Raw genomic sequence first — 14,215 nt, forward strand, 5'->3', positions numbered from 1 at the left:
ATACCCTTCTCCCAAGGATCTTCCTGACCCAAGGATGGAACCCAAATCTCTTATGTCTCCTGCACTGGCAGGTGGGTTCTTTACCACTAGCACCACCTGGGAAGCCCCCTCAAAAGAAACCTAGGTCATGTTATAAAAACAGAACATATAGAGTAATATTTGTGACTACAAGTGTGATTTGATTTTTGCCTTCTATAAACAATATTCTTTGAAATGCTTAAAGTTCTTTTCTGGTGTGACAAGCTACAGGTGTACATGGGATGGTCTACTGATTAACCTTCTTAAAGTATTTCTTGGAAGCAATCAGATGGAGTTGGATTATAGGAGAATCCAGTGTCCAGCTGGCTAGGCAAACTTCTCAATGGCATTGCACAAACTGGAATGCCTTCACCAAGCTAGGGTCTCTCCCACGCTTGGGCCCACTGGGAGATCATTGACACTCAAAGGCTTGATGACTCCACTGGGGTCAATTATGAAGAGACCTCTTAGTGCAAGAACAGGACCTTCTAACAAATAGCACACCCTAATCTCAGGAAGTTTATTTAGTCACATCTGACAAGAGCATGATGTTCATGTGGCCCAAACTACCATTTTTCCTCAGTGTATTTATCTGGGTCAGGTGGCTGAAGTGGGAATCTACCTGACACTGCAATGATTCTACATTATGAAATTCATTGGCTTTGTCACCAAAAGCAGTAATTTCCATAGGACACACAAAGGTGAAATCTGAAGGATAGAAGAGCACCAAATATTTCCCCTTAAAGTCATCAAGGCTTGGACTTCCCTGGTGGTCCAGTGATTTGGAATCTGCCTGCAAATGCAGGGGACATGGGTTCAATCCCTGCTCTGGAAAGATTCCACCTGCTACTGGTCAACTAAGCTCATGCACCAAAATGAACAGTAGGCCCTGCTGCTACAAGTAGAGAAAGCTCATGAGCAGCAATGAAGACCCAGCACAGCCAAAAATTGATTAATTTATTTTAAAAAATATAAAATCATCAAGGCTTAGTTCTTTGAATGCTCCATTGATAACAGCTGTACCCTTACAGTAGCATGCATGCTGGGTGACAGCAAGAGCGTGGTATAAGGTCTGCAGAAGCAGAAATGTCCCAAGGAATGGCTGACACATGTCTGACAATCGAAACCCCAGAGCTACCTTTCCACATGGCCACCATCTTCAGTGTCAATAATGCCTATTTTATATTAAGTGAGATAATCCATGTAGAAAAGCCTGGCAAAAGGAAGTCTTTTTTTCAAGGTGAGCTATGATTAGTGTCATGGGTTGAATTGAGTCCCCTCAAAGTTATGCTGGAGTCCTAACTCCCACTACCCATGAATGTGACATTATTTGGAAATAGGGTCTTTGTAGATGTAATCAATCTAAGATGAGGGCATTTGGATGGACCCTAATTCAATATGGCAGATGTCCTTATGCGAAGGAGAAATTTGGACACGGATGTACACAGGGTGGAGAACCCCTTGTGAAGACACAAACCTAGAGGGAAGGTGGCCAGAAGCTGGAAGAGGCAAGAAGGACCTTTGTCTTGAGGTTGAAGAAGGAGCATGACCCTGCTAACATCTTGATTTCAAACTTCTAGCCTTTAGAACTATGAGAAGATAACTTTCTCTTATTTTAAGCCGTCCATTTTGCGACTTTTTTACAGCAGCCCTAAATGAAGCCCAGGCAGCTCAGTGGTAAAGAATCCACCTACCAATGCAGGAGACATGGGTTTGATTCCTGGATCAGGAAGATCTTTCAGAAAAGGAAATGGCAACCTACTCCAGTATTCTTGGAAAATCCCATGGACAGAGGAGTCTGGCAGGCTACAACCCACAGGGTCACAAAAAGAGTCAGACATGACTTACCGACTAAACAACAACAAAACTAATACAATTAGCATTAAAAAGATTTCTGGACTAGGATACCCAAGACTTCTTTCTTAGTTTTGACTTTGCTTCTAAATAGTTTTGTAAACTCGGGCAAATTATAAAGGCATCGATTGTTAGAGCTGAAAAAGACCTTAGGATCAGGGGAAGAAACCGAGGCCCACAAAGGGGAGGGACAGGCATATAACCCCAGAGAACCTCAGTGACTTCATCTGTCAACAAGAGATAATTATCCCCAGCCCACTTACTCTGCCCAGCTGTGGTTGACATGTCAATAAGATCACCTGGGTAGACCAGTTGCCACCACAATCTCAGCAACACACACACACACACATACTACTGTCTGCCTTCAGAGGAGCACCCTTGTCAGTTTCCCAGGATTCTGGTTGATTCAGAGAAAGGAGCCAAGCCAATGATGAGCTATTTGAAGCAGATGGAATCCATAGGGTGTCTGGGCACCCATGTGACCATGAACCCACTGGTTAGGTAAGGAGGGAGGAGCTGGGTGAATGTGTCAGTGTGTCCTTTGAGAGGCAGTGCAGAGAGCATCTATTGACATCAGTGAAGGAGAGTTTGGGCTCTTAGGGAAGAAAGTGATGAATGGACACCTGGATTCTGCACCAGGTGTTGCTGCCTGAGTCACTATGCATCCTTGGGCAAGTCTCATACCCTCTCTGGGCCTTTCCATATCTGCCTATACAATATGAAGCTGGGACCTGCTCCCAGATCTCTGTGACTCCAGAATCTCTGATCTTAACCATCATCTTATGCTGCCAAAAGAGATGAAAGCAACCGGTCAGTCCAGGGAGTACAGAGTGTCAGTAGGGCATTATGGACATATGCATACATCTATGTTCTAAAGTCACAGAGCTGACAGCATCAGAAGGTGATCTGGCTCAACCTGCCAGGTGATAGCCCTCCTAAGTGGATGTTGTAATAGCTTCTGGATACTCCAGTGATGTTTTTCTTATTCCTCTTGAGCATACTCATTCTGCTGGCATGAAAAACAGTCTTCCTTATATGAGAAAGTGATGAATATAAAGATTATGCTCAGTTGCTCAGTCATGTCTGACTTTTTGCGACCCCATGGACTGTAGCCCACCATGATTCTCTGTCCATGGAATTTCCCAGGCAAGAATACTGGAGTGGGTTGTCATTTTCTCCTCCAGGGGATCTTCCCAACCCAAGGATCAAACCCATTCCTCTTATGTCTCCTGTATTAGTAGGTGGATTCTTTATCACTACTGCTACCTGGGAAGCCCAAATATAAAGATTAAGAGTTTACAAAACCAATTCAAAGTCAAGCTGGGTTCTGCCATACTTTTTAGCCTGTATGAATTTGGGCAAATCACTTTGCCTTTGCTAAGACTGATGTGGAAACTTTGCAGAGTCACCGTGATGGTGAAGCAATGGAAGACTGTGACAGCTCTTGGCAACCCTGGAACACAGCAAGTGCTCAAGAAATGTAGGCTTTCCCTCCCTTGTGTTCATCTGGAATCAAACAGATTTACCTACTCTTTGTACTTCTGAAATTTCTTCAACTGTCTGAAAACGACTCTCAAGTGGTTCCCAGCCCTTAGCGTTTTCACCTTTCTCTCCATCATCATCTTCATCATTGCCATCAACACCATTATCTTTTATTATCATCATCACCAACAGCTTCCTCACCATCATCTTTAGTCATCAACTCTTTTTTTTTTTTTTTCTATTGTACCATTCAGCTTGTAGGGTCTTAGCTCCCCAAAGTGAAAGTGAAAGTCACACAGTCAGGTCTGACTCTTTGTGATTCCATCTACTATACAGTCCATGGAACTCTCCAGTCCAGAATATTGGAGTTGGTAGCCTTTCCCTTCTCCAGGGGATCTTCCCAACAGGGATCGAACCCAGATCTCTCGCATTACAGGCAGATTCTTTACCAGCTGAGCCACAGGGAAGCCCAAGAATACTGGAGTGGGTAGCCTATCCCTTCTCCAGCAGATCTTCCCAACCCAGGAATTAAACCAGCGTCTCCTGCATTGCAGATGGATTGTTTACCAACTGAGCTATGAGGGAAGTCTTGCTCCCCAAACAGCAACTGAACCTGAGCTCTCAGCAGTGAAAGCTGGGAGTTCTAACCACTGGACTACCAGGGAATAACCCATCACTATCTTTTATCATTATCATCCTCATCATCGCATCACACACATGAGTTAATACTAGAATTTATCATGTATTCTTACAGGTGTGGCCAGTGGATCCTTCAACAACCAGTGAACTGAATATTTTTCTCGTTTTATAAATGATGAAACTGCATCTCAGAGAACTAAGCTAACTTTCTCAGACTGACGCAGATAAAGGCATCAAAGACAGAAACCTAACCTAGGTTTCATGATGCCAAATCTTAGGACGGTTCCTTTGATGGCACTACTGTTTGGGGTTTTTGGGGGGGTTTTTTGTTTGTTTTTTATTTTTTAACGTGGCTGCATCCAGCCTTAGTTGCAGCCCATGGCTCTTCATTGTGGTGCTCTAGTTGTAGCACTCAGGCTCTCTAGTTTTGGCACCTGGGATCCAGAGAACAGACTTAGATGCCCGGCAGCCTACAGGATCTTAATTCCCCAGGCCAGGGACCGAACCTATATCCACTGTGTTGGAAGGTGGATTCTTAACCATTTGACCACCAGGGAAGTCCTGGAATTACTGTTTTTAGCAAACATATCACCCAGACAGCTCAGGTTATACAAGGAATGAGGTGGGACCCTCCATGTGTTTTCCAATGAGGTTTGATATTCTCCATTAAGTTCTTGTGCAACTGACTTCTCAAACTTAAAGGGAAAATTTTGTGCTTGAGTGTGTGACTGTGTATGTGTGTGTGTGTGTGTGTGTGTGTGAGAGAGAGAGGATGTAGGTATCCCTGGAAACCTCTGGAGCTCTGCTCCTGCCAAGCAGACTTGGGATTCAGCCCACACCTGTGAGATTTGGATGTCTTTTGTCCCCTGAGAGTCTCACTCTGCCTGGCTAATCCAGGCAGAGCTTCCTGCTGCCTCCTTTCAGGACGCAGTTCAGACCAGAATATTAATGGAGATTACAGCAAGGAGAAGAAGCAATCTGAGCGAGGGAGGGGGCTGCCGGGCAGGAAGCTTGGCATCCTGGCAGAATCTTTCCATACATGATCTCGAACCACTTGTTTGGAAGCAGTATGTGATGCAGGGGGGCCTTCCCTGGGGTGTCTGGAGCTCGTCTGTATCCTCTCCCCAGGTTGTTCCGAGGACAAATTGTCTCATACCTTTTTCAGGTAATTGACATGCACGCATCTTTCATCCCCCCATGCATATCAAACTCTGCTTACTATAGAGTGACCTTACAGCCCAGTTGGACTGAGACAGGTTTACATCTACTGTCCTGACGTTTTACTATCTGTCACCATCAAAAGTGAACATGAAAGTCGCTCAGTCATGTCTGACTCTTTGCAACCCCATGGACTGTACAGTCCATGAAATTCTCTAGGCCAGAATACTGGAGTGGGTAGCCATTCCCTTCTCCAGAGGATCTCCCCAACCCAGGGATCGAACCTAGACCTCCCCCAATGCAGGTGGATTCTTTACCAGCTGAGCCATCAGGGAAGCCCTGGTCACCATCAAAAGTGTCCCTATTTGGATTTTCTTCCAAGAATAAGCATCAAAGAAGACAGGGAACAAGAGCTACCACATGTGGGGGTTGCCATGTAGATTACTGGGAAGAGCATTAGACTTGGAAGCAAAGGAGGGTTAGACCACTTTCTACCTAAGTAGGACTCAGATGTGTCATCTGTAAAATGGGCATAATTATACCAACCTCCCAGGGTTTTTGATGGTGAATGGCCTTAGTGGGCTCTGTTCTCTGCAGTCATCACCTTGAATGATCTGTTTTACCTTCATTTTTCAGTTACAATTAAGCCTGTTTTTCTTCAGAATTTTTGAACGTCTGGTCACGTGAAATCAGTGGGGACTTTGGGCCAGCCAGGGTCAGGGCCTGGTCACCTATAGGATCTGCTCAGAGCTATAAATGATCCATGGAAAAAAAATTCAACCCATGTTTCAGTGTTGTGCCAGCTGGGACAGCCACACCCAAGGAACTGCTAATTTGGTGGATGGATTTGGAACTGGAAAATGAGAAAATGATTTACTTGTTGGAAGTTTAGAATATGAGAGGCAATAAGCAGAAAGTGGTATTAGGAGATGGATTAACTGCACTAAAAGACTGAATGTCTGTCAGGGAGGAAGATACTGGAGTCAACCCTGTGAAGTCATTCCCCTGGAGATCCTGGCTTAGAAGATTCTCTTCAGCCTGTTTCCTGAGCCCAGCACTGCTCCCCAAGCCCTACATTACTGAGTTCCAAAAGGTCCCCTCGTGCCACTCTCCCGCTCCCTTCCACTGCTGGTGGTTGACAGGGACACTCGTCAGTCGCCATCTGGCCTGCCTACTATGCTGCATCTTTTCCGACCACACAGCACCTGAGCACCTAAGGCCATGACTACAGACACACCTCTGAGACCACCTCAATAAAACGGATATTGTAATCAAGCAAGTCCCACGGATTTTTTGGTTTCCCAGTGCATTTCAAAGTTGCGTTGGGTTTCTGCTTCCCTGGTGGCTCAGATGTAAAGAATCTGCCTGTAATGCAGGAGACGCAGGTTGGATCCCTGGAGAAGGGAATAGCTCCAGTATTCTTGCCTAGAGAATTCCATGGACAGAGGAGCCTGGTGGGCCACAGTCCATGGGGTCGCAAAGAGGACACTACTGAGTGACTAACACACTTTCCCTGTTCTTATTGGTAAAGAATCCGCCTGTCAATGCAGGAGACACGGCTTCAATCCCTGATCCAGGAAGACCCCACATGTCTCGGAGCAGCTAAGCCCATGTGCCGCAACTACTGAGCCTGCGCTCTAGAGCCGGGGAACCACAACTACGGAGCCCACGTGCCAGAACTAGTGCAGCCCGCGTGCCCTGGAGCTCATGCTCTGCAACAAGAGAAGCCACCACAATGAGAAACCCTAGCACTGCAACTAGAGAGTAGCCTCCACTCGCTGAAACTAGAGAAAAGCCCGCACAGCAGTGAAGACTCAGCACAGCCAAAAATAATTTTTTAAAGTTCTGTTAGTAGACTGTTGTATGATGTGTACAAAAGCATTATGTCTAAAAACTAAGATACATACCTCAATTGAAAAAATCTTTATTGCTATAAAATGTTAACCATCATCTGAGCCTTCAACAAATCATAATTTTTTTTGCTGGTGGAGGGTCTTGTCTTGATGTTGGTGGCTGCTAACTGATCAGATGGTGGTTGCTGAAGGCTAGGGTGGCTGTGACATCTTAAAATAAGACAACAATGAATTTGCCACATCAATTGACTCTTATTTTCATGAATGATTTCTCTGTAGCATGCATTGCTTTCCAATAGTGTTTTACCCACAGGAGAACTTCTCTGAAAGTTGAAGTCAGTCCTCAGAAACCCTGCCACTTTTTCGTCAATAAGTTCATGTAATATTCCAAATCCTTTGTTATCATTTCAACAGTCTTCACAGCATCTTCATTGGGAGTAGATTCCATCTCAAGAAACCACTTTCTTTTCTCATTTCCTAGAAGCAGTTCCTCATCTGTTCAAGTGTTATTATGAGATTGCAGCAATTTAGTCACATCTTCAGTTTCCACTTCTAATTCTCTTAGTATTTTCATCACAGCTGCAGTTACTTCCTCTACTGAAGTCTTGAATCCCTCAAAGTCATCTGTAAGGATTGGAATCAACTTCTTCCAAACTCCTGTTCGTGTTTATATTTTGACCCCTTCCCACGAATCACAAATGTTCTTAATAGAGTCAAGAACAGTTCATCCTTTCCAGTAGGCTTTTTTTTTTTTTCTCTTAAACATATTAATATATATTCAACTCATCCATAATAAGATAAAGATTAAAATATTTATGATAAGAGAAAAAGCACCAACATGTATTTTCCTCTATCAAAATGCCAAAAATAAACAACTTCAAATGGAGAATAAATTTTATAATATCTACCAAAATAACCAATACATAGGCTCCTTAACCCATCAACTCTGGTTTTAAGAATTTATTCCACATGAATAAAATAATATATATTGCTATTGTTGTTTAGTTGCTAAGTCATGTCCAACTCTTTGTGACCCCATGGATTATAGCCCACCAGGCTCCTCTGTCTGTAGGAATTCCCAGGCAAGAATACTGGAGTGGTTGCCATTACCTTCTCCAGGTCCAATAGGTTTTCCAATGATTCTGCCCAGATCCATCACTATCTCTGGCATCCACAGCATTATGAAATGTATTTCCTAACTAATAAGACTCAGAAGTAGAAATAACTCCTTGCAGAGTGGATGTTGTATTAGCAGGTAGGAAAACAAAATTTATCTCATTATGCATTTCCAGAAGAGCTCTTGGCTGATCAGGTACATTGTCAATGAGCCAGAATATTTTGAAAGGAATCTTTTTTTTTTTTTCTTAGCAGTAGATCTCAACAGCGGGCTTAAAATATTCAATAAACCATGTTTCAAACAGATGTACTGTCTGAGTGTTGTTCTATTTAGGTTTTGTTCTATTTATAAAGCACAAGCAGAGCAGATTTAGCATAATTATTAAGGGCCCTAGGATTTTGGGAAATCAATAAATGAGCATTAGCCTCATTATTCCCACCTGCATTATTCCCTAATAAGAGAGTCAGCCCCTTTGAAGCATTGAAGCCAGGCATTGACCCTCTAGCTCATTGACTGCTCTCTAGCTATGAAAGTCTTAGATGGCATCTTCTTCCAACAGAAGGCTGTTTCATCTACACGGAGTACCTGTTGTTTAGCATAGCCACCTTCATTAATGATCTGAGCTAGATCTTATGGATAACTGGCTGCAGCTTCTACATCAGCACTGGTTGCTTCACTTTGTACTTTTACACTACAGAGATGTCATCTCTCCTTAAACCTCATGGACCAACCTCTGCTAGTTTCTCACTTTTCCTCTGCAGCTTCCTCACCACTCTCGGCCTTCACAGAACTGAAGAGCAATAGGGCCTTGCTCTGGATTAGGCCTTGACTTAAGGGAATGTTAGAGCTGGTTTGATCTTCTATCCAGACCACTAAAACTTCTTCCACATCAGCAATAAGGCTGTTTTACTTTCTTATCATTTGTGTGTTCACTAGAGCAATGCTTTTCATTTCCTTCGATAACTTTTTCTTTGGCCCATGAGACCTAGCTTTTGGACTATCATGGCTTTCAACATATCTTCCTCACTAAGCTTACTCATTGCTAGCTTTTGCTTTGAAGTGAGAGATGTATAACTCTTCCTTTCACTTGAAAACTTAAAGGCCTTTAAAGGGTTATGAATTGGCCTAATTTCAATACTGTTGTGTCTCAGGGAACAGAAAGGCCCAGAGAGAGGGAGAGAAAGGGACAATGACCGGCCAATGGAACAGTCAGAACACACACACACACACACATAACATCCATCCATTAAGTTCACTCCTTATATAAGCATGGTTCATGGCTTCAAAACAATTACAATAGTCACATCAAAGATCAATATCACAGATCATCCTCACAAATGTAATAACAATGAAAAAGTTTGAAAGTGAAAGTGTTAATCACCCAGTCTTGTCCAATTCTTTGCAACCTAGGCTCCTCTCTGTCCATGAAATTTTCCAGGCAAGAACACTGGAGTGGGTAGCCATTCTCTTCCCAGGAGATCTTCTAAACCCAGGTTTTGAATCCAGATCTCTCATATTGGAGGCAGATTCTTTACTATCTGAGCCACCAGGAAACCCTAAAAAAGTGTTAGAAATACTGTGAGAATTACCAAAACATGATATAGATCCAAAGTGACAAAATGCTGTTATAAAAATGGTGCCAATAGACTTGCTCAACACAGGGTCATCACAAACCTTCCATTAAAAAAAAAAAAAAAAGATATCTACAAAGTGGAATAAAACAAGGTACCCCTGTACTCAGAGCCACAGGTGTTTCCAAATGCAGAAAGTATTGCCAGGCCTTGTTTAGGCTGTTTTCTCTTCTGAACGGGTCCTGGTTTTCCCCACCATGTGAACGCAGTCACCTTTTTTTTTATTTATTTATTTTTTTAAATTTTATTTTATTTTTAAACTTTACATAATTGTATTAGTTTTGCAGTCACCTTTTTTAAAAAAATATTTTTTTAAATTTGTTTGGCTGTGCTGGGTCTTACTTGGTGGCACATAGGATCTATAGTCATGACTTGTGAATTCGTAGTTGCAGCATGTGAGATCTAGTTCCCTGACTAGGGATCGAACCAGACTCCCTGCATTGGGAACTCAGAATCTTTGCCACTGGACCACCAGGGAAGTCACTGCAGCCACCTTTCAACACCAAAAATAAAGATTATTGATCCTCAAACCTTTTCTTGACTCCAACTCTCCGGGCCGTGTGAATCATTCCTCCCCTACTACTTCACTGTGAGTTTAGTTTTCTTTGCAAACATGGCCATACTTTAAGGGTGTTAGGTAGTTAGAATAGAAAAAGGAGTCCAAATTGGCAGCAGCTAAAAGACAAAGAATGAGATAAAGCACGAGAAAGGGGAACAAAGGAAAAATCCGTGGACCTGAGCGGGAACCTCAGGTGAAACAAACATGCACCCTTCCTGATTGATGATGGAGGCAAGCTCTAATTTGCATAGGGCAAGCTGGGGTGGGGGGAGGAGACAAAAAGTATAAAGGAGACAAGATGAGGTGAGGTCTCTCCTCCAGGGTCAGCCTGCCCTCATGCCTTGGGGGTGTACTATCCTCTATTTACCAAATAAAACTCTGAGCTGTAACCAAGCTGTAACACTGATCTGTCATTTCAAATCTTTGCTGCAATGAGACTGAACTGAGGAAACTGCACACTCTTCCAACAGAGGAAACTGTCTCTGTGTGTGTCCCCTCCATCCTGTGAGCTCTGGAAGGGGAGGTGCTGTCCCTACCCGGCTTTGCATTTCCAGTGACTCACACGATGGGATTCAAGTTAACCTCTTTAAGACTCTTCTCAGGACACAAGGTGCTTTGACTCTTTTATTAGTTAGGGTTCTGCAGAGAAACAGAACAAATATATTCATTATGTACAGAGATGTAGAGCTTGCCTTGTGGCTCATTGATAAAGAGTCTGCCTGCAATGCAGGAGATGCGGTTTCAATCTTGGAGTCAGGAAGATACCCTGGAGGAGGAAATGGCAACCCACTCCAGTATTCTTGTCTGGGAAATCCCATGGACAGAGGAACCTGGAAGGTTACAGTCCACGGGCTTGCAAGAAAAGTTGGACATGACCTAGAAACCAAACAACAACCGAATATAAAGACAAGGGTGACACACGACCCAGAGAAGTTGACACATGAAATGAACCATCACAACTCCTCTGCAAAGCTGGATATTGTTTAAAGGCAACCAGCATCCATTCCCTCCCACTTCTAGCCTCTTAAGTACACTGTAGACTCAAACCTGAGAGCTGTTTCCCAGATTCCTTTGCCAGCAAGGATATTATTAAGGTTCAGGTTCTGCCAATGGATCAAACTGCAAGAGATTTTGAAGCAAGGCAGAGACATCCTCCATCCAGCACCAGGGACAGAAGAATAAACTCCTGCAGATGTAGTTTTACAGTGGCTGCTAGATTCCTATCCTCTTATGTCAGCTGTGCTGGCAGCACTGTAAGCAGATAGGGGTGAGGGCCCCTGTGAAAGAGAACCACACATGGCTTTCTTGACAGAAGAAAAGCCATTTTTGGCCTAAGGCATTTCATGATCTAATCCTGGCCTCTCACTGTTTCCATTGTTTCCCCATCTATTTGCCAAGAAGTGATGGGACCGGATGCCATGATCTTAGTTTTCTGAATGTGAGTTTTAAGCCAAATTTTTCACTCTCCTCTTTCACTTTCATCAAGAGACTCTTTAGTTCTTCTTTGTTTTCTGTCATAAGGGTGGTGTCATCTGCATATCTGAGGTTATTGATATTTCTCCCTGCAATCTTGATTCCAGCTTGTGCTTCATCCAGCCCAGCATTTTGCATGATATCATCTGCATATAAGTTAAATAAGCAGGGTGACAATATACAGCCTTGATGTACTTCTTTCCCAATTTGGAACCAGTCTGTTGTTCCATGTCCTGTTCTATCTGTTGCTTCTCCACGATGGCAACAATGGAAACGGTGAGAGACTTTATTTTGGGGGGCTCCAAAATCACTTTCAGATGGTGACTGCAGCCATGAAATTAAAAGACTCTTGCTCCTTGGAAGACAAGCTATGACCAACCTAGACAGTATATTATAAAGCAGAGACATTGTTTTGCCAACAAAGGTCTGTCTAGTCAAAGCTATGGTTTTTCCCAGTAGTCATGTATGGATGTGACAGTTGGACTATAAAGAAAGCTGAGCACTGAAGAATTGATGCTTTTGAACTGTGGTGTTGGAGAAGACTCCTGAGAGTCGCTTGGACTGCAAGGAGATTCAACCAGTCCATCCTAAAGGAAATCAGTCCTGAATATTATTTAGAAGGACTGGTGCTGAAGCCTTAAACTCCAATACCTTGGCCATGTGATGTGAAGAATTGACTCAAAGGAAAAGACCCTGATGCTGGGAAAGATTGAAGGCAGGAGGAGAAGGGGACAACTGAGGATGAGATGGTTGAATGGCATCACTGACTCTATGCTCATGAGTTTGAGTAAGCTCTGGGAGTTGGTGATGGACAGGGAAGCCTGGTGTGCTGCAGTCATGGGGTTGCAAAGAGTCGGACATGACTGAGCAACTGAACTGAATCCTTGCCTTAATGCTTGTCCTTGAACAAGTCTTGCTGATTAACAATTTTAAGGGAACAAAAGAATGCAGGAACAAAGGAAAAGCAGTCAAGAAACAATAGTTGAGTGATAAAACAGAGTCCTAGTTCCTCCTGAAAGAACATACATCACAGTCTGATACTTACCTTTGAGTTCTGCAGGCAACTCCACCCAAGTGGAGGAGGGAATGATGATGTTGACCTTGTCTGATACTTGTGACTTGAATCAACTACAGCTTAAACTCTGTCGACCTTTGTCCCAGTTCTATGCTGAAATCTCCTCTGCTCAAGCACCTTCATGAATATGCACGTACCCTTAGCTTAAAACTTCCCCAATTTAGATGTTCTGGGAGACATTGCTTTGAGAAAGATCCCACAACAAGTAAGTTCTCCTTACTTGCTGTGAATAATAAATCCTTCCTTCTCCCCATCTTTGGCTTGGTTGTGTCTTGGCCTGACACCTACAGAGGTGAACCCAGTTTTCAGGTGATAGTGGTAAAGAACCCACCTGCCAAAGCAGGAGACGGAGGAAATGCAGGTTCAATCCCTGGGTCAGGAAGATCTCCTGGAGAAGGAAGTGGCAACCCACTCCAATATTCTTGCCTGAAGAATTCCATGGACAGAGAAGCCTGACATGGGGTCACATTGAGTGGGACATGACTAAGCAACCAAGACTAACAGCACTGTATAGAAAATTGATCTAGAAAATTGATTCATTAACTTAGCTTAATGAAATTTGCTCCTGAAAATGCTCTTGAGGTGTATTAATGTTGGTATGATTCTATTTTTTAAATTTTGTATATCTAGATCCAGAGTCCAAATAACTTCAGGTCAATACAATGATATTTCTTCTGGGGTTCAGTGCAAAAAGGAAAATAAAAACACTTTAGAGATTTCAAGAAAAATTGGTTTATTGCAGAGAATGAGGTATTTGAAGTGAGGAATAAAGCCTGGGGCCAGCATCTACTAGATTTTGGTTGGGCTGCCTTTGCAGGTCACAATCCGGAGGTCAGAAAGCTACAGAGACCTGCTGCTGTCACCTGAAAACTGGGCTCACCTCTTTGTAGGTATCAGGCCAAGACACAACCAAGTCAAAGATCAGGAGAAGAAAGGATTTATTACTCACAGCAAGTAAGGAGAACTTACTTTGGGATCTTTCCCAAAGCAGTGTCTCCCAGAACATCTAAATTGGGGAAGTTTTAAGCTAAGGGTATGTGCATATTCATGAAGGGGCTTGAGCAGAGGAGAATTTAGCATAGGATTGGGGCAAAGGTTGCCAGAATTCAAACTGTAGTTGACTGAAGTCACGAGGATCAGAAAAGATCAACATCATCATTCCATTCTCCACCTGGGTGGAGTTTCCCTGAGAACTCAAAGATAAGTATCAGATTGTGATGCATGTCCCTTGAGGAGGAACTAGTACTCTTTTATCACTGAACTATTGTTTCTTCAAGGCTTTTCCTTTGTTCCTGCATTGTCTCTCTTCCCCTAAGATCCCTAATTATTGAGACCTGTTCAAGGGCAAACACTGTG

General features: G+C 43.2%; 1 pseudogene; it reads right to left on the minus strand.

Annotated features, from left to right (window-relative positions):
- Positions 1–265: 265 nt before the first annotated feature.
- Positions 266–3,561, minus strand: LOC113900830 (annotated as a pseudogene).
- Positions 3,562–14,215: the final 10,654 nt, after the last annotated feature.

Source organism: Bos indicus x Bos taurus, chromosome 11 (assembly GCF_003369695.1).
Source record: "Bos indicus x Bos taurus breed Angus x Brahman F1 hybrid chromosome 11, Bos_hybrid_MaternalHap_v2.0, whole genome shotgun sequence".
NCBI classification, from domain to species: Eukaryota; Metazoa; Chordata; class Mammalia; order Artiodactyla; family Bovidae; genus Bos; species Bos indicus x Bos taurus.